This window comes from Podarcis bocagei (assembly GCF_964188305.1).
Source record: "Podarcis bocagei genome assembly, chromosome: 4".
NCBI lineage: Eukaryota > Metazoa > Chordata > Lepidosauria > Squamata > Lacertidae > Podarcis > Podarcis bocagei.
Window position 1 is genome coordinate 86,620,904 of NC_138128.1, and position 21,252 is coordinate 86,642,155.

The 21,252-nt window shown below is 43.6% G+C and overlaps 1 protein-coding gene across 15 annotated transcripts in view; it reads left to right on the top strand.

Moving 5' to 3' along the window:
* The window catches only part of KCNMA1 (potassium calcium-activated channel subfamily M alpha 1), a 566,228-nt gene that overhangs the window by 317,228 nt on the left and 227,748 nt on the right, over positions 1-21,252 (top strand). The gene's annotated exons all lie outside the window — the stretch shown is intronic.

Sequence of the window (21,252 nt, forward strand, 5' to 3'; positions counted from 1 at the left end):
GACCCATTTAGGAGGTTTTGTTCCATTGGGATAAAATGGTGTCATTGACTCTGCATTCTGGAAAATGCAGACTGCTGGAACTGGCTGTTGCTGACTCCTCCTTGCATCACCAGCACCATTGTTTGGTGCCTTTTGAATTTTATTGCCCTTCAGATGTGGCTGCACTAAAAACGTAGCTTCCCTAGGCAGACACATAGTGTGCCCCTATGGTTAAACTGGCTCTGAATCTTGAACTTTAGTAGGTGAATCTCTCTCTCCCCCCCCCCCAATCCCCATCACTTTATATATCTGTTTCACCTTCTAAATTTCTCTGTGAGTAAAGGTAAAGGGACCCCTGACCGTTAGGTTCAGTCGCAGACAACTCTGGGGTTGCAGCGCTCATCTTGCTTTACTGGCTGAGGGAGCCAGCATACAGTTTCCGGGTCATGTGGCCAGCATGACTAAGCCACTTCTGGCGAACCAGAGCAGCACACAGAAATGCCATTTACCTTCCCGCCGGAGCGGTACCTATTTATCTACTTGCACTTTGACGTGCTTTTGAACTGCTTGGTTGGCAGCAGGGACCGAGCAACGGGAGCTCACCCCGTCACAGGGATTCAAACCGCTGACCTTCTGATCGGCAAGCCCTAGGCTCTGTGGTTTAGAACACAGTGCCATCCGCGTCCCAGAAAATTTCTCTGTTAGGTTGCTGTTAAAGAGAGAACAATGTTGAGGGGCGGGGGAGATAATTTTATTCACTGAGCACAGAATTTTTAGCAGCTTTTTTTTTTTGGTAGCATCTAGTTTTGTAGTAGTAACAATTATGAGCTTCATAACATTAATGTTGTATTCACTAGCTTGAGGATCCGTCTTAATTCTGTTCTGCTGATTCCATAGCTGCAGATGTTAGAAGTGGCCACAAAACTTGCTTTTTCCTTTCCATCTTTATGTGGCTTAAAGAATTGTGTGCTTCTGCCATCTAGTGGTCATCCTGAGGCATGACTTTGCCACCAGAAACAAACTGCTTTTATCTTTATTAAGTTGTGTAAAGCATGGAGTAGTTGCACTGACACAGCTAATTGCTTGAGACAAAGGGAATAATACTAGCAAGTTGAAATATGAGAAAGCATCTTCAGTGTATGAGGTTCATCGTAGGCTTATAAAGGGCCTGAAAAAGTCTGTGACCTACAAAACAGATTTTAGCTGACAGGTTTCTATTTCTTTTGTTATGCTGTATTCTCAAATCCCGGTGCAAAAAGATAAAATCCCGCACAATTCTCTGCCCAGGCCTCCTGTTTATGCACATCCTGTAGCTCAGGGATCTAAAGCAAACATATTCCCAGTGTGTCTTAAAGTTAGGTAGGAAACGAAGAATATTTGCTGGGCTCAGGGCCAGCTTCCCACATCGGGAGGCAGAATCCAATGGGGTGGTGCCTCCATGGGCACCCTACCTGCTACTGCTGCCACTGCCAGGGCCACACAGCTGTGGCTGCTGCTTCCACAAGATCTTGTGAGATCTCACTGAACTCTCGCGAGATCTCCCCAGGAGACCCTGCTGCATAACCCTGGAAAGTGAGGCTTGGGCAGGGAGAAGTGGCACCTTCCCATTTTGCCTCAGGTGGTGAAATGAGACAGGCCACCCCTGTGTGGGTGCATGCTTTAGAGAAGAGACATGGTTAACTTTGCAGTGGTGCTATCCAATATTGTCCTTGTAACCCCCCAGAGTTTGTGAGTGCAATTTCTGAAGCAGCTTTGCAAAGCCTGGCTAAGAACCAATATTGGGATAACGCGGTTAGCGTCAATGCACACCTATCAAGCTGAACTCTGGTTAAAGCCAACCATTGAAGTAAAGGGGAAATCATACCCATAAGTAGTGCCAGATCTAGGGTGGTGTGAGCAGTTTCCCCGCACAGGGCACCAAACCAAGGGGCGCAAAATAACAACAACAACAATAAATAATTAATAATAATAAAAACAACAGGTTGTTGTTGGCATCCATCTGTCTTGAGAGACAATGGAGTGTGCTTCTGGATATGAAGTCAAACCACTGGAGAATCACAGCGCCTGCTGCGGCTGCAGACACGGGTAACTTATAACCGATACCTCCTGTGTTGTGACCTCTCTAAGGCACAAGCCAGGACAGCATGTATGGAGGCCCTGGGCTGCTCAAATGACAAGACACCCCCCTCTCTAGGCTGCACTGATGGTCAAAATGAAAGCAAAACAATACATTTGACACCAGCTTGGCTGCAGCCGTTGCCAGAAGGAGGCGTACTAGGCACCACTCAACTGCTTCAGGGACTCCACTCCAGATTTGCTTGGGGTTTACTCATTTGCCTTTTCTTCTCCCAGAGATGTGCCTCAAGGCAGTGGGTATATGGGTACCTACTCAATATTTGGGGGGGGCATGGTCAGGGGCCAGCTGCCCCCCCTAATAATAACCAATACACATCTGAGGTTTTGCCCCCCTAACAAAAATCCTGGCTACGCCCATGGGGGGTGGTAATTAAATTTTGCCCTCTCTCAGGACGCCATAATGTCCTGAGAGACCATCACTGCCCATAATGAGGGAGCCAATGTTGTAATAAAAAAGGTAAAGGTAAAGGACCCCTGGACAGTTAAGTCCAGTCAAAGGCGACTATGGGGTTGTGGTGCTCATCTTGCTTTCAGTCCAAGGGAACCAGCGTTTGTCCACAGACAGCTTTCCGGGTCATGTGGCCAGCATGACTAAACTACTTCTAGCGCAACAGGACGGTAACCAGAGTTCACAGAAATGCTGTTTACCTTCCCACCACCGCGGTACCTATTTATCTACTGCACGGGTGTGCTTTCGAACTGCTAGGTTGGCAGGAGCTGGGGCAGAGCTAGTCTCCTAACAACATTTTAGGGAACAGGGAACTTTATATCTTATACCATAAATTATGAGTAGCAAGCTGCTGTTTGGGTTTAAAAACAAACAACTGATATGCTTTATGCCATGTTCCCTTATGTTAGATCTCCTTAATTTTTTTACTCTTTAAACATGGAGGAATTTTGCCATGAATAAGTCTTATAAAAAGGTAAAGGGACCCCTGACCATTAGGTCCAGTCGTGGCCGACTCTGGGGTTGCGGCGCTCATCTCGCTTTATTGGCCGGAGCTGGCAGGAGCTGGGACCAAGCAATGGGAGCTCACCCTGTCACGGGGATTCAAACCGCCAACCTTCGACCTTGCCGAAGTCCTAGGCTCTGTGGTTTAACCCACAGCGCCACCCGCATCCCGAATAAGTCTTATAGCCTTCAGTAAAATTAAGTGAAGTACGTGTTCAGAACAAATGCATTCATGAGTCACTTACGGACCTAGAATAGAAGGACTCTGGACTAATCCTAAACTCCAAAACACTTAGGCCAGCTGGCCTGGGATATTGAAACAGTTAGGATACTTCCTAATGAGCTAGAACAAAGACATGTGGCTACATGTAGCTCAGGACATCCTGCTTACTGGATAAATCTGAGAATGAAACATTGTTGTACCTCTTCTTCAAAGCAGGATGCTCAAAGTCGGCCTCCAAAGTGGTTCAGATCTTTCCATATGACCCAGAAAACTGAAACTCAGCACACACAGCTTAGGTCGACATGCTGTGCTTATTCTGGCATCATCACACTCTTGCTCCAGCAAACCATGGGCATGCTTCCCCCCCCCCCACTTCTTTCCCCCCATATTGTGTCTTTGACAAGGAAGTTCGTAGCAGCCACAGACATAAAAAAAGGAATCAGGCTTGTTTACACATTTTTGTCTACTTGAAGAAGCCATGGTCCGATCTGAAAAATACAAATATTTAGGTTACAAAACTGTAAAAATAAAGAAAAATTAAGTTTGCAAAACAATAATTACCATGGTAGATCAACGTGTCAGTGTCCACTTATCCCCAGTGTAAATATGACATATCGGCAAAAGTCGAAAATTGAAAGATAACTATAGCATGTACACAAAAATCGATTTCAGATTTGAAATCAGCATTGAAAGAACATATAAGAACAGTTGAAAAATCTCATGCAAAAGAAAATGGGGGAAAAATTGTTCCCCGGTATACTGTGTATCCTAAGGGAATATACATTTTTTTGCATACCTCCAACTGTAATAGATATACATGTCATTTTCAATGCTATACATGTTATGTTCAATGCTTTATAAGTCACGTACATTTATACTCATATTGTACTACTTTGGCTATGTGTTTAATTAAATTTTGAATTCTTGCATTGTGAAAAACAAAGATTATGGTGAAAAGTGAAAAACATGAATTGCAAAAAAACTAGAGCTTACAGAACAAAACCAACTTCAGATATGAAATCAGCACACCAAAATTACCGTATTTTTTGCACCACAACACTCACTTTTTTCCTCCTAGAAAGTAAGGGGAAATGTCTGTGTGTCTGATGGAGGGAATGCCAACGGGTGGCGGGGGGGATCTGCTGCAGTTGTGAGCAAGGATCCCCTTCCTTCCCTCCTCCGTGGCTCGCTTTGAAACAGCAAAGTGGGAGAAGAGCCGCTGAGTGGGGAGGAGAGAGGGACAGAGAGCCTGCTTGCTTTAAAGGAGCAAAGCAGGAGAGGATAGGAGCCGCTTACACGAGTATAAGCGGCTCCTGTCCGGTTGGCTCCTTTAAAGCAAGCAGGCTCTCTGTCCCTCTTTCCTCCCCACTCAGCTCGCTAAATAGCATTATTAGCAGCATCCTTCTCCACCCACCCCACACGTGCTCCTTGTCCCTTGAGTGCTTTTCCTTCCCTTCCCACTTAAAACATGGTTACAAAGCACAGATCCACATGGATCCTCAGGATTTTTGCACTGGGTCACCCCAAATTCACCATCAGATCACATAGCATGTCCATGGCTACAGCCTGCACCAAAAAAATCACGCACCCACTGTTGCCTAGGGTCGCAGTGGTGCAAAAAATGTGGTTACAAAGCATGGATCCACATGGATCCTCAGGATTTTTGCATTGGGCTACTCCAAACTCACTGTCAGATCACATGTCTGTGGCCACAGCATGAACCACAAAAATCATACATCCACTGTTTCGTTTAGAATATTTTTTTTCTTGTTTTCCTCCTCTAAAAACTAAGTGCGTGTTATGGTCGGGTGCGTGTTATAGAGCGAAAAATACGGTAGGTTAGAACAACTGCAGGTGTTCATTGCAACAACAAAAATATTCCCCAGTGTAAGTGTTACTATGGTGGTTTATGCACTTGACAGAAGCTGCTAGATGACTATTTTCTCATCTTTGTGCATTCTTTCATATACAGTCGTACCTTGGTTTTCAAATTTAATCCATTCCGGGAGTCCATTAAACTCCTGGAACAGTTTGAAAACATGGCTTCTGATTGGCTGCAGGAGCATCCTGCAGCCAATTGAAAGCTGTGGAAGCTGTGCCAGATGTTTAGCTTCCAAAAATCATTTGAAAATCAGAACAATCACTTCTGGTTTTCTATCGTTCGGGAGCTGAAACATTCAAGTTCAAAGGTGTTCCACTTCCAAGGTTCCACTGTATAGATATGTGGCTATATCATGACCATCTACAATCTAGATATTATTTTAAAGGGTTGTTAAGAACACCTCATATCATTAGTTTCAGGGATTGTTGTATAGATGTTTGTTCTGTTTTTAATTTGGCTTGTTAGAGACAGTTTTTGTTCTGACATATGTTTCTGTAAAAAATCTTTGTAATAAGTAAGATGGTATTTTGTTTTATATTTATTTCACCTGAAAATGTATTATATTGTCCCAGTGGAAGGGTAATCCTGAAACAGGTCAGGTCTGAATAATAATAATAATAATAATAATAATAATAATAATAATAATAATTTAATTTTTATTTATACTCCACCCATCTGGTTGGGTTTCCCCAACCACTCTGGGCGGCTCTCAACAAATAATAATAATAATAATAATAATAATAATAATAATAATAATAATAATAATAATAATGCGGTAAAAGATAAAACATTAAAAACCTCCCTATACAGGGTTGCCTTCCGATGTCTTCTAAAAGTCAGATAGTTGTTTATTTCCTTGACATCTGTTGGGAGGGCGTTCTACAGGGCAGGGGCCACTATCAAGAAGGCCCTCTGCCTGGTTCCCTGTAGCTTCACTTCTCGTAGTGAGGGAACTACCAGAAGGTTTTCAGAGCTGGACCTCAGTGTCTGGGCACAATGATGGGGGTGGAGACGCTCTTTCAAGTATACTGGGCCAAGACCATTTAGGGCTTTAAAGGTCAGCACCAACACTTTGAAAGCACAGGAGTTGCTCTTCTTTCCCCTCCCCCATCAATGTTTTAAAAAATCTAAATTGAACTAATAGAGGGTGAATTTTATGAATTACCCCTCCTCCCAGTTTATTTTGAGAATGCGCATATCAAAGATCACAGATCTAGCTCACTGGAACCTAAGCAAGCAATTTCAGTGGGTGAGGGACATTAGCAAGGGGAATTAGATGCTGCAATAGCACTGTGCCAGGCTGCTCTGATTCATAGAATCATAGAATTGTAGAGCTGGAAGGGACCCTGAGGGTCATCTAGTCCAACCCCCTTCAGTGCAGGTATCTCAGCTAAATCACACACAAAAGACCACTCCTGATTAGCTTTCTTCACTTCATGAGCTTAATTTAGATAGTAGGTGTTGATTTGTTATTGCTATTTTTAAACAATTGGGTCTCAGAAATCCTTGACAATCTACAGTGATACCTCTGGTTACGTACTTAATTTGTTCCAGAGGTCCGTTCTTAACCTGAAACTGTTCTTAACCTGAAGTACCACTTTAGCTAATGGGGCCTCCCGTTCCCGCTGCACCACCGTCGTGTGATTTCTGTTCTCATCCTGAAGCAAAGTTCTTAACCTGAGGTACTATTTTTGGGTTAGCGGAGTCTGTAACCTGAAGTGTATGTGACCCAAGGTACCACTGTATGGTAAATCTCCAAAAGATTTAGATTTATAGTGTAGATCATGATCTGCATTCTGGTTGACTCCTTGCCTTGTGCATTCCACTCCACAAACAATCTAGGCAGATCTGGGTAGATTGAGAGGAATCAAATAGCAGTCATCCATTCAGGTCCCCTGTTCATGTTTCTGCAGTAGTAGTTTCAAAATACTTACATCTTTAAGATGAGATCTCTGGGTTTAGGGTGGTATATCAATTAAATCAATCAATAAAATAAAATTTAAACCTTTATTTGAGAACCTCTGCATATGTTTCATTTCTGTTCTGCTGTTCTTAAGACTTCGCTTGCTTTTGGCATTTGTGCTCCATACAGAAAGCACCCTTCAGAAAGAGGAGCAATGGAATGTTCTTTCTGAATACTATTTCATAATTTTACCCCAAGAGAGAGCATTAGTGGGAATAAATACAAGGAAAGATTAGAGAGCAGTTAGGCAAACTCTCTCTCTTTTCTGGGGAAAAAAAAAAAAAAAAGATTATGCAATGCTATAATCCATGAAAGTGCAGACAGCGGATTTTTGTTGTCACCAAACAGCTGAACAACCACTTGAATCCTTTAGGTGATTTAAAAAAGCTATAATGGAGAGAATGGGACAGAGATGAATGAGAATGAAATGTCCTTTTCAAACTGTCACATATGGCACAAAAGCAGACCCTTTTCATGGAGACAAGAGGGGGGCATTATAATAATCAAAAGGGAAAGAGTAGCTAGCCAGAGAAATTCACTCCCTTTTCTTTTTGTAACTGATCTTGATTGTGTGCAAATTGGTGTCTTCCTTAATGTAAAGGTAAAGGGACCCCTGACCATTAGGTCCAGTCGCAGATGACTCTGGGGTTGTGGCGCTCATCTCACTTTATGTGGCCAGCATGACTAAGCTGTTTCTGGTGAACCAGAGCAGCGCACAGAAATGCCGTTTACCTTCCCGCCAGAGTGGTACCTATTTATCTACTTGCACTTTGACGTGCTTTCGAACTGCTAGGTTGGCAGGAGCAGGGACAGAGCAACGGGAGCTCACCCCGTCGCGGGGATTCAAACCGCCGACCTTCTGATCGGCAAGTCCTAAGCTCTGTTGGTTTAACCACAGCGCCACCCGCGTCCCTTCCTCAATGTAGTGCCCTCCAAATATTGTTAGACTACAGCTGCCTTCATCCCTCACCATTCCCCATGTTGGCTGGTCCAGGTGGGAGTTGTGGTACATCTGGGTTGGGCAGAAGTTCTATGATGGGTCTTACAGTGGGAGGATCCGCAAGGACACTGTGGCCATTGATGTTTCCCAGATTCCAGCACAATTCCATCCACTCAAGCACTCCATTAGTTCCCTCCTAAGGATCTGATCCCTGGATCAGCCCTGTGCCTTTGGGCAAAGGCCACATTTTGACCTTGTCTGTTTGGTTATCTGGACACCTTCAGAATACTTCTGTTACCCAACATCCATATTTTCCAGCCTCTTTGTTTGCTTACCTTTCCCATCACGCCTGTTTTCCCCATTGGTGTTCACCTCTATTCCCATTCTCCTGAGATTCATCCCTCTATCACCTTGTGCTCTTGCCTGCTTATGCACCAGCAGTAAGAAAAGCTGGGTAGTAATTAGTAATTAGTAATTAGTAATTGTATCAGTAACAGAGCACAGCACAATATGTGTTCAACTGTGAGTAAGCAGTCAGTCGTCTGACCTGAGATGGCATGTGACATGCCCCGTTTGTGACATCAGACCAGCAAAGATTGTGATGTCAGCAGAGCTAAACCAATGGCAGCCAGAAAAACTGCGACATTTCAGCGCCTGCAGCTGAATCTCTAAGGTCACAAAGAGTTTTGCAGACCTCAAGCCAGGCAGATGTCATAAAGTGACTAATAGCATTGGAGGCAGGGTCTTGGAGGAATTGTTCTCTGAGTCAGACAGTGCTGGTGTCGCTCGAAATTGCCACAAGTTTTGATTTTTTAAGAGTGAAAGTTTCTGGGCTTTTGCTTTTGTTTCATTTTGGTGGGGAGGGAGTCCAGAACCTTTATGAACCTCCTCCTGTCCTCAGTATTTTTGGTGCGCATCCTGGCATTGCTTTCCTGTCCTCTGGCGACTGAGGTACCGTATTTTTCCATGTATAAGACTAGGCTTTTTCCCTAAAAAATAATGTCAAAAATTAGGAGGCATCTTATACTCTGGGCCATCTCCCTTCATTTTCTTAAATCTGAGTCCCCAAAAATAGGGGGTGTCTTATACATGGGGGAGTCTTATAGACAGAAAAATATGGTAATTCGAGAGAAAACACAGCCCCATTCCTCAGCTATCTAGGATATCCCTGCCACATTGCACTGGCAGTTTCATTGCTCACCATGACTGCCTAGATTCAACTCTAGACCTATGTAGTAGCTTCTGCCTGACTAGTTGTGGGAAGAATGTGGTTGAGAGTATGTGGTCAGAATGTGTGTGGCAATGGAATTAACGTAAGGTGAATAGACAACATCTGCAGCCACACACACACACACACACACACACACACACACACAGGCATTCTGTCTCCCTTTCTTTTTTAACTACAGTGGTACCTCGGGTTACAAACGCTTTGGGTTACATGTTTTCAGGTTGTGGACCCATAGCTGTCAACCATTCCTTTTTTTGCGGGAAATTCCCTTATTCCAGTGCCATTTCCCGCTGCTTCCCGCTGCTATCCCGGATTGTTAGATATCCCGTAGACTGTCCCTGGGATAGGTGAGGCTGCTGATCCCTTATTTTCAAATCTGAAAATTGACAGCTATGTGTGGACCTCAGGAAACCCAGAAGCCACTGCAGGTTATGAACACTGCAGGTTGCAGACATGCCTCCGTCACAGATTACTTCCGCAACCCGAGGTTCCACTGTACCTTCTCCAACAGCTTGGAGCTCTCTACACTGATCACAACTGAGTTGCGATCATCTCCAGCAAAATGTTCAGCAAAGTTGCTGAAAACATGCATCTGCCTGAGGCCAGAGCTAACTAGACATGAGAGGGCAATGCTGGCCACTGCTAGCTAGGGGTGATGGGAGTTGTAGTCTAACAACAGCTGGGGAACCCAAGTTTGAAAAACACAGGAGCAACCCGTGTATGTATGCATACATTTCAAACATTTCTATACCACCATTCATCAGATATTTCGAGGCAGTTTCCAAAATCCAAAACACGTAAAACAACACAAATATATGCAAGGCAAGAGAGTAGTGAGGAGAAGATAGGACCATACAGGTGAGAGAAGCCAAACCTTCCTCTCCATTCTGTCTTACCTTGCTGTGCTCTGTTGCTTTTTAAAGTACCGTACTTCTTCCCCAGCTTATCACCGCTACTGCAAGAAAGCTGGACTAGGCAGTGAAAACTGTTGAAGCAACTGAGTGCACATAGATAGGGACGGGAGCTCAGGTCCCCTCACCCACACTGCTCCTTTTTATTAAAAAAAAGAAAGAAAGACACGTGGATGAATTCATGTAGTTGCCCCCATCGCGTCTAGTTTGGCCCTTAAATGCTTTTGACACTGAATAGTTAACTTAACAGGCTCTAATCTAAAATGATTAAGAGTGACAGCTAGTGAACCTTCAAGTCATCTCGCATGATGCTATTGAGGAAGCAGGAGCTAAATAACTGGCCCCATTTCCACCCCTTGCTGCTTCTTGCCTCCAAACAATTCGCTCTGACGGCTGCACACTGTCATCTTCTGCTCATCCTGGGGATAGGCCTCTGGATACTCTGCGTTAATTTTCTACAGCAAAAGTGGGGAGGTCTGAGAAATTAAGCACCAGGACCTTTCTTCATTTGTTCCTGCTCCCTTGCATCTTTTGCATGCAGCCCCTATTTACATGGACAGGCGGAGTCCCCCCAACCCCAGGCGACTCCCGAGTGGAATAATGACTCAAGACAACGTGCTATGGGATTAAAATTGGCCACAACTTTATTAAGATTCTGATGTGGGGAGACCTTGGCTTAGGCATTGGGCGTTTATCCTTCCCAGTCCCCAGCCGGGGATCTGGGGGATGTCAGGGTTATCCAGAATGTGTGGGGATTGGGCTGGCTCTGGAGAACATATGTTCAAGCAGAGAGCCCGCCCCCCCCCCATTTCGCCGCAGTCGCAGGGGAGAGCAATGACAACCTCTCAGCCTATGGCCAATGCCTCCCCTCAAAACCCCTTTAACGGGGAACCCTGGGATCGCTGCTGCGGGGGGGGGGTCACCGCTTCACCCCCCCACCATTTAGGGAAGATAGACTATGGATTCCGCCCAAGGCCTGAAACCATGAAAGTTGTGACGTTTTGCTACGAGGAAGGCAAAACCTGCCAATGCAGGAAAATTCCTTTCCAGCCCTTCAATGGCGACCCTGACGTAGCAGTACCCGCATACTTGTGGAGAAGAGGTTAACCTGCAAAAGAAGGCTTAACTGAGGGAGGGCAGGGTGGGAGAAGCTCTGGAGCCAACTGACAATTCCCAGGTAAGATCCACCCTCTACTGTGTGGGCAGGGTGGTCCCTCCCCTTACCTGGCCCGATCCCCTGTTAACACCTCCCTCAGGTGGGGTTAGGCAATTGGCTGAGGTAGGCGGAGTTCTCCAGGTATCCAGCCTGGGGAGGGCGAAGCCAGGCTGTACTGCCAGGAGCCGCATAGGGCTTCCAAAGAAAAAACACATAGGTTTGTGGATCAGAACAAGTCTCATTTTCTTTCACTCGTCAGAAACTGGAGGGACTCCCATTCCTACCACCCTGTCAATGGTCTTCAGTACTAGCAGGGTGCTAGCAGTCAGACTCTCTGTTAATAAAAAAAAAAGTTGGTTTTCATTTGCCCCTCTGCTTTTTCTTAATGCCTATCTGTCACTGATTTCCTCTTTCTTCAGCTGCTTCACTACAACAGTAACCAACTGACTTCCACCTCCCTTCAGTTTTCCCTTCACATCCTATGCCCTTCTCTGGATATTGCGATATGGGTAGTGTGTCCTTCAGGACACAAAAATGGTGCCACAACTTCACACTCCAGAAAATCCTTTAAGAGGGTGGTATTTACAGAAAAAGACATTTGTAGCTTGGAGATCGTAGAATATGCAGACACAGAAGGAATATTTTCTCAGTTGTACATATGAAAAGGCTTTGGGGAGGGGGCCATCAATGACCTTAGAGGGCAGAACTACTTCGCAGTGCCAGCTTTGTTTGTAAAAATAAAATAAAATTATATATGTGTGCTTGTGCGTGTGTGTGTGTGTGCGCACAAATTCCTGCAACCACCAAGCATATTGCTTGTCACTCTTCTTTTCTGAGCCTGGACAGAACTGTGCTTTATGGAAATTGGTCATTTCATATAGGTAGGAGAATGACCAGTTCTCCAGGAACACAGTTTTGCCCAAGTACGAAAGACACATATTTGGAGCCACGAGAAAGCAGGAATTTAAACAGTTGTTCAACCATAATGAATGTTCCTTTTCATGGGAAGTTTTGATGAAGTACAAAAAAGATTTACCGGTATTTGATTTGTGTATGCTGCTGCAAATATTTCTAAAGTTGAGCTGAGTGTTGCTATGCCAAATGCTGCTTCTAATAAATAATTTAGGCAATTATTAAGTTGATTTGAAAAGAAGAAGAAGCTACCTGCTCAGTTTTACATAAGAGGGAGGAACTTCTTGAAAGGTAGTGCTTGATTCTAATGAATAATCCCTGCAACTCATGGTTAGAGGCAGGCTTCCAGCCCTGTTCAGATAGGGCTTGGCAGGGGGTTGGACTCGATGGCCCTTGTGGTCTCTTCCAACTCTATGATTCTATGATTCTAAGATATAAATTGTACTATGTATGTGTCCTGAAAGTTTGGAAGGGCAAGACATAATTATTATGTTGTTGAATTCGGTTTCAATTGTGTGCATGTGTAGTTGTGATAAATTCCATTGAACTCAGTGTGAATGAACTTCAGAATAAATATGAAACAGTGCGGGCAGTTTTAAGATGTGGAAGAGCAATCATGAACCCTTAGTGACGAGGGGAGGGTTGCTGGGGGAGGTTTGGGGGGGGGGACACGTAGAATTAGAAAATGGCTATGCAGATTGCATGGATTATAATTTGAATTTGAAAATGTCCAATTCACACTTGATTATTATTTTTAATGCCCTGGAACATTTGCTCCTCAGCTGTTGTTGGACTACAACTCCCATCATCCCTAACTAGCAGGCCCAGTACTCAGGGATGATGGGAGTTGTAGTTCAAAAACCTCTGGTGACCCAAGGATGAGAAAGGCTGCCCTAGAGGGTGATCTGAAATAAAAGCATGTTTGCTTTACATGAATTCAGTAAATAATACTGAAAACTGCCCCGCTTGCGAAATACTGTATTTATATCTGGCATCTGTTAAATGTTACTAATAACCTTTGTGAAATGGATAACGTTACACATAACATTTACTGCCCCACTTCATTGCTTAGACCAATAGTATTTTACCTCTTCAGATCCAAGGTTATTGTGGGTTGCTTTATCTATTTCTCTCTTTTTCTCTTCTCTCTCTCTCTCTCTCTCTCACACACACACACACACACACACATCCCTAACAAAAAGGGAAAAGATGATAGTGGCACTAGTAGTGGGATTCACCAGAAGCATGGAGGTATGGCTCTCTTGTGGGCAATGACCCACTAACTGAAGAGAAATGCCTTAGGCCACTCATCTGAGTCCATTGTAGAAGTAGGATTGGAACTCCATTTTGATTACAGCCCAGTTTCCCAAGGTATATATCGAACCGACCCAACCACATTGCTCTAATTTGTATATCCATCCATCCATCCACCCTCTCCTTGTGACTAGTTCTCTGTGATTTACAGGAGATGCCTCTGGTCATCTTCCTCCGAATGGTGCCTTGTAACATAATCCAGGCTTTGCCCCTTACCTTCGTCCTCCTTTCCTTCTTGACATTCTGTCCTGTCCATAGGTTAAAACCTCTCTGAAGAGCCTGGTCCTGGTTTAGGGCTATGTTGCTGGCAGCAGCCAGATAAAAATAGAAAAGTCATGCTGACGTACGACTTTCTGTGAAGCAAATGTGCTTTCCAGAAAGTTATACTAGTTGGTGGGTGGCTTTTTAAAAAGACCTACCTCTGTTGCAAGGTTAGCTTGCTGAGAAGGAACATCTCGTTTTCCTTTACTTCCTAGCAGGGGCAGCCTTCCAGATGACATTGGACTCCAACTCCCATCATCCCCAGTCAAAAGAACCAGTGGTCAGGGATGCTGAGAGTTGCAATCCAACAACTGAAAGGCACCATGTTGGCAATTCCTGCAATTGGAACTGCATTAAAGAAAGAAGAGGGTGTTGGTTGTCTCCACCCAGCATATCCTGTGCCTGGCTTCACCGCCCTTCATGTGCTAAACGGTGAATTTTAGTGGTGGGGAGCCTTAGAGCCCTGATGGGGGGGGGCCTTCAGGAGTACAGAAGGCTCCCAGCTGCTGATGTTCGTAGTGTAGTGTAGGGAGGTCAGCGGGGCTGGGCAAGAGATATGCAATGGAGGGGGCATGGATAACAGACAAGCACTTGCTCTCCTGCAAACAATTCTAATCACATGGGGGAGACAGGATGCCTGAGCTGTCTCTGAACAAGGACGTTTCGTTTAGCTAGAATGTTAAATAACCACTGATAGACCTCTTTTGCTTTTGCTAACGGAAACAGATGTAAGGATAAGCAATCCTCTGAATTAGCCCAGCTTTTGGGGGTTGGGATGACAGCTTTTATGTGAAAGTGGAGATTAAGAAGAAAAAACCCCCACTGTGTTTGAATTCATAATGGATTGCATAAGCCATAGCATCTGACAGCTGTGGGGAGCCTTGGTTCTTTTCTTTTGTGCAAAACAAGCATTCATTAAAAAATAATAATTTTTCACTATCATTTTCTTAACCTGAATGGGTTGGGTAAGGCCTTAGGTGGAAACAAGAGATTGCAAATAAGGTACCATCTATCAAAACTTAATTGAATACTGTTTATTTCTAGCCACTCCTTGTTATAGCTTAAAATATTTGGTATTCCAGTTGTCGTTAACTGAGGATTAGTTGAAGGTTTCCCCCCACAACACACACACAACACACACACATCCCTCCCCAATTCATAAGGACTAAATCCTGTAAGAGTTGGCTGATTACATGACCTCTCTGCAGTGCGCAGGCTTTAACCTGAGATAGGGCATGTAATGCTGTCAAACGAACAATTTCCGTGACAACCAAATACATTTTGTGGCATTGTGGGTGGGCCTGTGGATTTGTGGATCAAAGCATCTCCTTTTTGCTGGAACGGTAATCTGTTCTGTTTTCTCCTCCTGGGGAGGACGCAGTTTGGAGGGGAAACGAAAGAAGCTTATATGGCAATATCCGGATAGGAGATGCCTTTTAAGCCCTGGGGTAGCACACAAACAAGAGGAGCATCTGCACAGCAAGTCTCTCTGCCATAGCAGTTTGGTCCCTGTTTGCGTGATATTCTCTGCGTTTTAGAGAGCACAATTTCGGATAGAAATTTGTTCTATTTCTCCCTCTTCCAGGCACTACCTCCCCCCTCCTTTCTTTGCTTGTGCCATTTTAAAATTATTTTTGGTAACAATATCAAATACAGAATATGCAGTCTTCCTAATTATTTCACAACTTAAAATATTCCAACATGAGTGGCTGATTCTCAGCAACCTCTCTTCCTTTATGCTCCTTACTTTTTAGTGTGTAGTGGAGGGGAGAGACTTTACACTCCGGCAAATTTTGCCCACACCTTGGAGGAAACACCTTTTCGGGTAAATTTTGAATTCCCCTCCCTTAACCCTGAAGCTCTGCTGCGATGATTCCCAGCAAGATTTTGGTCTATCACAACCCCACAGGGGGTACACGGACGGAAACATACAAAACTACCCGGCGTCGTAAGAAGTCTCATGGAGATTTATTCAAAAATGGATACAGAGTCAAACCTGGGCATAGTGCCTCTGAAAAGGAAGAGCAAAATACGTATCGACAGACCTTGGTGTCTTGTTACAAAGTTGGCTCATACTGGGGTAAGGTATAAATAACTGAAATAGTTGATTTACTTCCTTGCCCTGTGTGATTTTGTCTGTGGTTGAATGCATGATGCAAATATTATTGTTTTCCAAGTCAGATCCCCCCCCACTAGTTTGTGATGCTTTTGCAAGGCTGCAGTGCTTTCATCTATATGCCTAGAGACATTTTCTTAAACAGAGTCATTATCCCACCCACCCCCCCTCGTAATGTATCACCAGATAGATGGCTTTTATGTTTTTGTTCTGTAAAATGGGGGATGTGGTTTTATTGGAAGACCGGGTTTAATGGCAGAAGGCGGGTCTGGGTGAGGGCTTGATTATTATATTTTCACAAGTATAGATCCATGAACGTTTCCCACAGTTCTTGTGTTATACATTTCCTGTCATGCACCTGCTTCCTTTGTACTATAAATTAAATGCAGTGTTCTTTTGACTTTTAAGTTTTGCCTTTTGCAAAGCGTTTCATGTTCTGTCTTATATGTCATACAAACATGCAGTCAAGCGATAGAGTCCTGGCAGAAATGGAATCAAATTGGGCCTCCTAGTGGTGCAGCAATAAAACTGCTAGCACCTTTGCAAAGAGTCCGGGACAGTTTCAAATTGGGTGAGGGATCCTGCATTGCAGGGGGTTGGATGACATAACCCTTGAGTCCCTTCCAACTCTACAATTCTATGAATCTATGAAACAAGAGGTAGGTGTTGGTGTGATCAGGGAAACTTTAAGGTTTACAGCAGCAGCAGCAGCAGCAGCAGCAGCAGCAGCAGAAGAAGAAGAAGAAGAAGAAGAAGAAGAAGAAGAAGAAGAAGAAGAAGAAGAAGAAGTTATTCTTAGTAAACCCTAAGGAGCCTACCACTTCTTCCCCCGTGTTTGAAATTCCCCTTGTTCTAGGTGCATTTTGCGACAGGGAATTTCATTAGTGTGAGCAGTTCCTGAGCTCTGGGTGCAGTACTGCGCCTAAGATTTCAGATTAAAACTGAAGAGTGGAAGGAAAGGGGGACCTTTTCTGCCTCCCCACTTCCAGCTACTGTCTGAAGACTGGAGAAGAGACCCTCTTAAGAATATTACAGGGGTGGGCAGGGGAAGGACTAGACCATGTGAAAAATGAACACCATATTTTAGCTGCCATTCATTCATTTCCAGCTTTGTATTCTTGTTTTTTTTTAAAAAAAGTACGCTAAACATTCCGTTGTTGCCCCCATAACCTAGGTTGAAGGTACTATTTAGCTCCTAGCTTTCATATCTCAGTTTCTAACACTGTTCTCCCCCCCAAAAAAACAACAACAACAAACCAGTCCTATGAGGGCTGAATGCCCAGCACCCATTGAATGTTGAGTGTCAGTTGGGAAGAAGAACAGAAAAGTCCAGTGAGGGGGTTGGGGAGAGGAGAAGTTTTATCTCTTGCTTCTTCTTCACAATTTTTAGAGTCCTAGAGGAAGAGGAGTTGGCTGGCTGGCTGGCAGGGACTCTGGACAGGGGCACTCCTACTAAGTGGAAGAGAAAATAACTCTACAAATGGAAGGGTCCAGGTCTTGTGTGTATATGGGACATGACTCCTGCAACAATAATGTTCAGAGAGCCAGCCTTTTCAGGATACCATAAGCTGCAAGGAACTCGAACATATCAATTCCTTCCTTCCGCCTCTTCCACTGTTTTCTGTTTTTGTTTTCCAGCTGATAATCAGTATTTTGTGACTCATGGAAGCCGCTCAGCAGGCTTGGTCTTCACTGGGTTGTGGGAGGCACTGAGATTTTGCTCTTTTGCATACCATGGGGCTCACTTAAGTGTGCTGAGGCCTCCCCTTGTCCTGTGGCTACTCGAGTTTTCTGTTAAGAGAAAACGATGCAATTTCCATGTACTGGTGGTCCTAGTAACATGAGAATTAGATTGTAGCCAGGAAGGCGGTGAATATATGTCATTTTCCCATTCTCAAAGTAAAAACCAGGTATTTGCTGTGGTGGATATAAGTCCCGAAGTACCTTTCAGCATATTTGAGTATCTTCAGGAAAGTTTTTTTTAAAAAAGCAGTGGTGTAATTGTGCATGCTTTTGAGCGATTAAGCCCCATTCCCTTGTCCTCTTCAGATGGAATAGAACAACAGAGTATTCATCACTATCCCTAGGAGCAAACTCCTAGGGGCTGAGGATTACATCCGCAAGCTCCTTTAGTACCCTTGGGTGCAGCTCATCAGGCCCTGGAGATTTGAATTCATTTAAAGTAGCTAGGTGTTCCCTTACCACATATTTTCCTATCTTGGGCTGCAACTCCCTCCTTGCATCGTTTATTCTGTTATCACCAGGTTGGACACTGCTTTCCTTTTGGGGGAAGACAGTCACAAAGCAGGTGTTGCGCAGTTCCACCTTCTCTCTGTCACCCAACAGCGTTTCTCCATCTTCTCCATGAAGAGGACTACTCCTTGCTTGTTTTTCCTCTAGCTTTGAACATAGCCAAATAAACCTTTGAAAGTTATATTTAACCTTTCTTGCAAGCCTGAGCTCATTCTGAGCTTTGGCCTGCCTGACCTCCCTGCAGCTGTTGGCTACTCATATATACTCTTCCTTTGTGATTTCCCCTTTCCTCCATTTATTATACAAGTCGTCCTTAAATCTCAGCTCATCTGTAAGCTCCTTATGCAGCCACACCAGGTTCTTTAGAAGCCTCCCACTTCTCTCTGTTGTTGGAATTGTTTGTATTTGTGCCTTCGGTATTCCCTTCGAAACTCCCATCCATTTTGGACTCCTGTCTATCTGAGTTTTTCTGCCCATGGGATCTCACCCAATAGTTGCTTAAGCTTTTTGAAATCAGTTTTCTTAGAGTCCAGAGTACATGTCTGACTACACCCAGCCTTCCGTTGCCTCTGTATCACAAAACTCAAGAGGACATGATCACTTCCTCCCAAAGTTCCCAGTACTTCCACTTTGTCAATCAGTTCCTCCCTGTTGCATTCTTGGCAGAATTTGAGTTCCAACAGGCACCGGGGTAGCTGAAGTCTCCCATGACTACCATTTTTCTTCTTTTTGAATGTTCAGTAATCAGCTCTAGGAAGGCATCATCCAAATCATCAGTCTGGCTTGGTGGTCTATAGCAGACACCCACAGTAAGGTCACTGCTTCTCCTACAGTTTTTACCCATATACTTTCAATTTCCCTTCTGTGCTCAGGTCATGGATCTCTTCACAAGTGTACACATCCTTTACATATAATTCTGCTCCTCTTCCCTTTCTGTTTGGTCTATTCATTTAAGCAGGTTATACCCCTCAATTTTTACATTCAATTCACGAGTCTCATCCCATCAGCTTTCAGTAATGCCTATTAGGTAATATTTGCTATCCTGTGTATGAGGCAGGGAGAGGCTGCAAATTCAAACCTGTCCTGTGTTTACTGCAGTCAACACTGTTTCTCTTCCACTACAGTTTGGCTTCTGCTAAAACATACGTTATTCATCTGACTATCCCCTAAAATAATTCATTACATAGCTAACTTCAATGCATTTCAGGGGAAACATAATAATAATAATAATAATAATAATAATAATAATAATAATAATAATGCCAGTGCCAATGTCAATGTCAATGCTAATAATTTGTGGACTAAAAAAACCCCTGACATTAGCGAATATGACTTGCATTCACTTGCATGATTTCCCTTCCTGACTTTGGGCAAGCACATAATTTGTGGCAACTCCTAACTCCTATCTCTGTTTCCAGTGGAATTCTCCAACATCCCTAGGTGTATCCCCTCAAAAATATTTTCCCATTTGCAGCTCCATTGCACTGGTCTGATACTAAGAAAATGAAATAGCATATCTGCTTTAGCAGCAAAGCATTCTGAATAGGAATAGAACTAAAGGCTGCAAAAAGATGTGTTATCTGCATTTCTGGATCAGGGCTTAGGAAAAGATGAAAAGATGGGGAGGATTCTGCAGACCCACTCTTCACAGGGGACAAAACATTTGCTTTGGTCTGAAAGGAGGAGCCTGGAACAGTTTTTCACTGATGGATTACATCTGGCAGGCAAAACCCCTGCTAAATTTCCCCTCTTCTTCTTAAGTTGGAAGAGGAAACTCTCTAATAAAAGTCTGGTCTGAGGCTGTAGGGGGCATTAGCTTGTGTTGTTTTGGACCGAACACTCTCCCCAAAGACCTGTTCAAGTTAATGTCATAAAGCTATGATCTCAAAAGGGATTTTTCTTTGCACTTCTAAGCATTCAGAGATACACTAGTGTTTTTTCTCAAGCTGGAGAGAATTAAAATGATCTCCAAAATGCTTCGTAGTTAATAAAACCCTCACCACCACCACCCCAAATGATAGTGTTGGAATTTTGTTCTCTTTCATATTTTGATTATTTCATCAGGACTTTCAGCTGCTGGTACAACATTTCCCTACCAACCGGGACATAGCCAAATAAAAAGTTACTGTCCGGTATTTTCAGTTTTGTAGTTGTTGTTGCATATGCACAGTTCAAACATGGCGAATTCTACTTTGCCTTTATTATAATAAAATATACCTTCTCTAAGGGATGGTAGGTTGCACTTACATGACAGTAATTGGAAGTGGTATAAACATGGAAAACATCAATGAAACATTATTGTTTTTATTAAGCAGCTAATTTGAATGTTCTGAGCACATTTATAATAAAACCGTTTTTCATGCATACAATTATGTAAGCTTACCAGGACCCCTTTCATCTCCACTATTAAATAGAGGAATTAATTACAGCGAAATCAACTAATTATTCAAGACTAGGCTGGAAGCTTTTTCAAATATGCTTTAGGTGAAATAATGGGAATACCTTAGGGCCTTTCTAGCTTTAGGATTTAGAGTGCTATTAAGGATATGCTAGCTTTTTGCACACAAAACTATATCCTCTGATATAGACATCTCCTGCCCACAGTTGGAGCTGAGAGGAGCATCAAAAGCAGCTGTGAGAATAACATTGGGAGGGTGCCTGCTGCTCAAAAGTTAAAATAAAAAGTTTTATTTTTAAATATCCACTGGGCACTTGGGCCTATCTAATGCAATCTCACTCTAGATCCACTAAGTGTTAGTGCACTATGGGATGCCAGGTTCTCCCCATAATTTCTGAAATTAGTAAATGTGGGATTTGATCAATGGATTCAGCGAAGAAGAAGAAGAAGAAGAAGAAGAAGAAGAAGAAGAAGAAGAAGAAGAAGTCAAGTAAGCAAGCATTATCTGGAGACTAGCTGAGAGAGGCGCCAGCAAAGAACTAAACAGGTGATGCAAAAGTCATTACCCTGGCAAAAGCCGACACATCAGGACATTCAGTGTCCTGATTCCCTCCCCCAGCTGTGT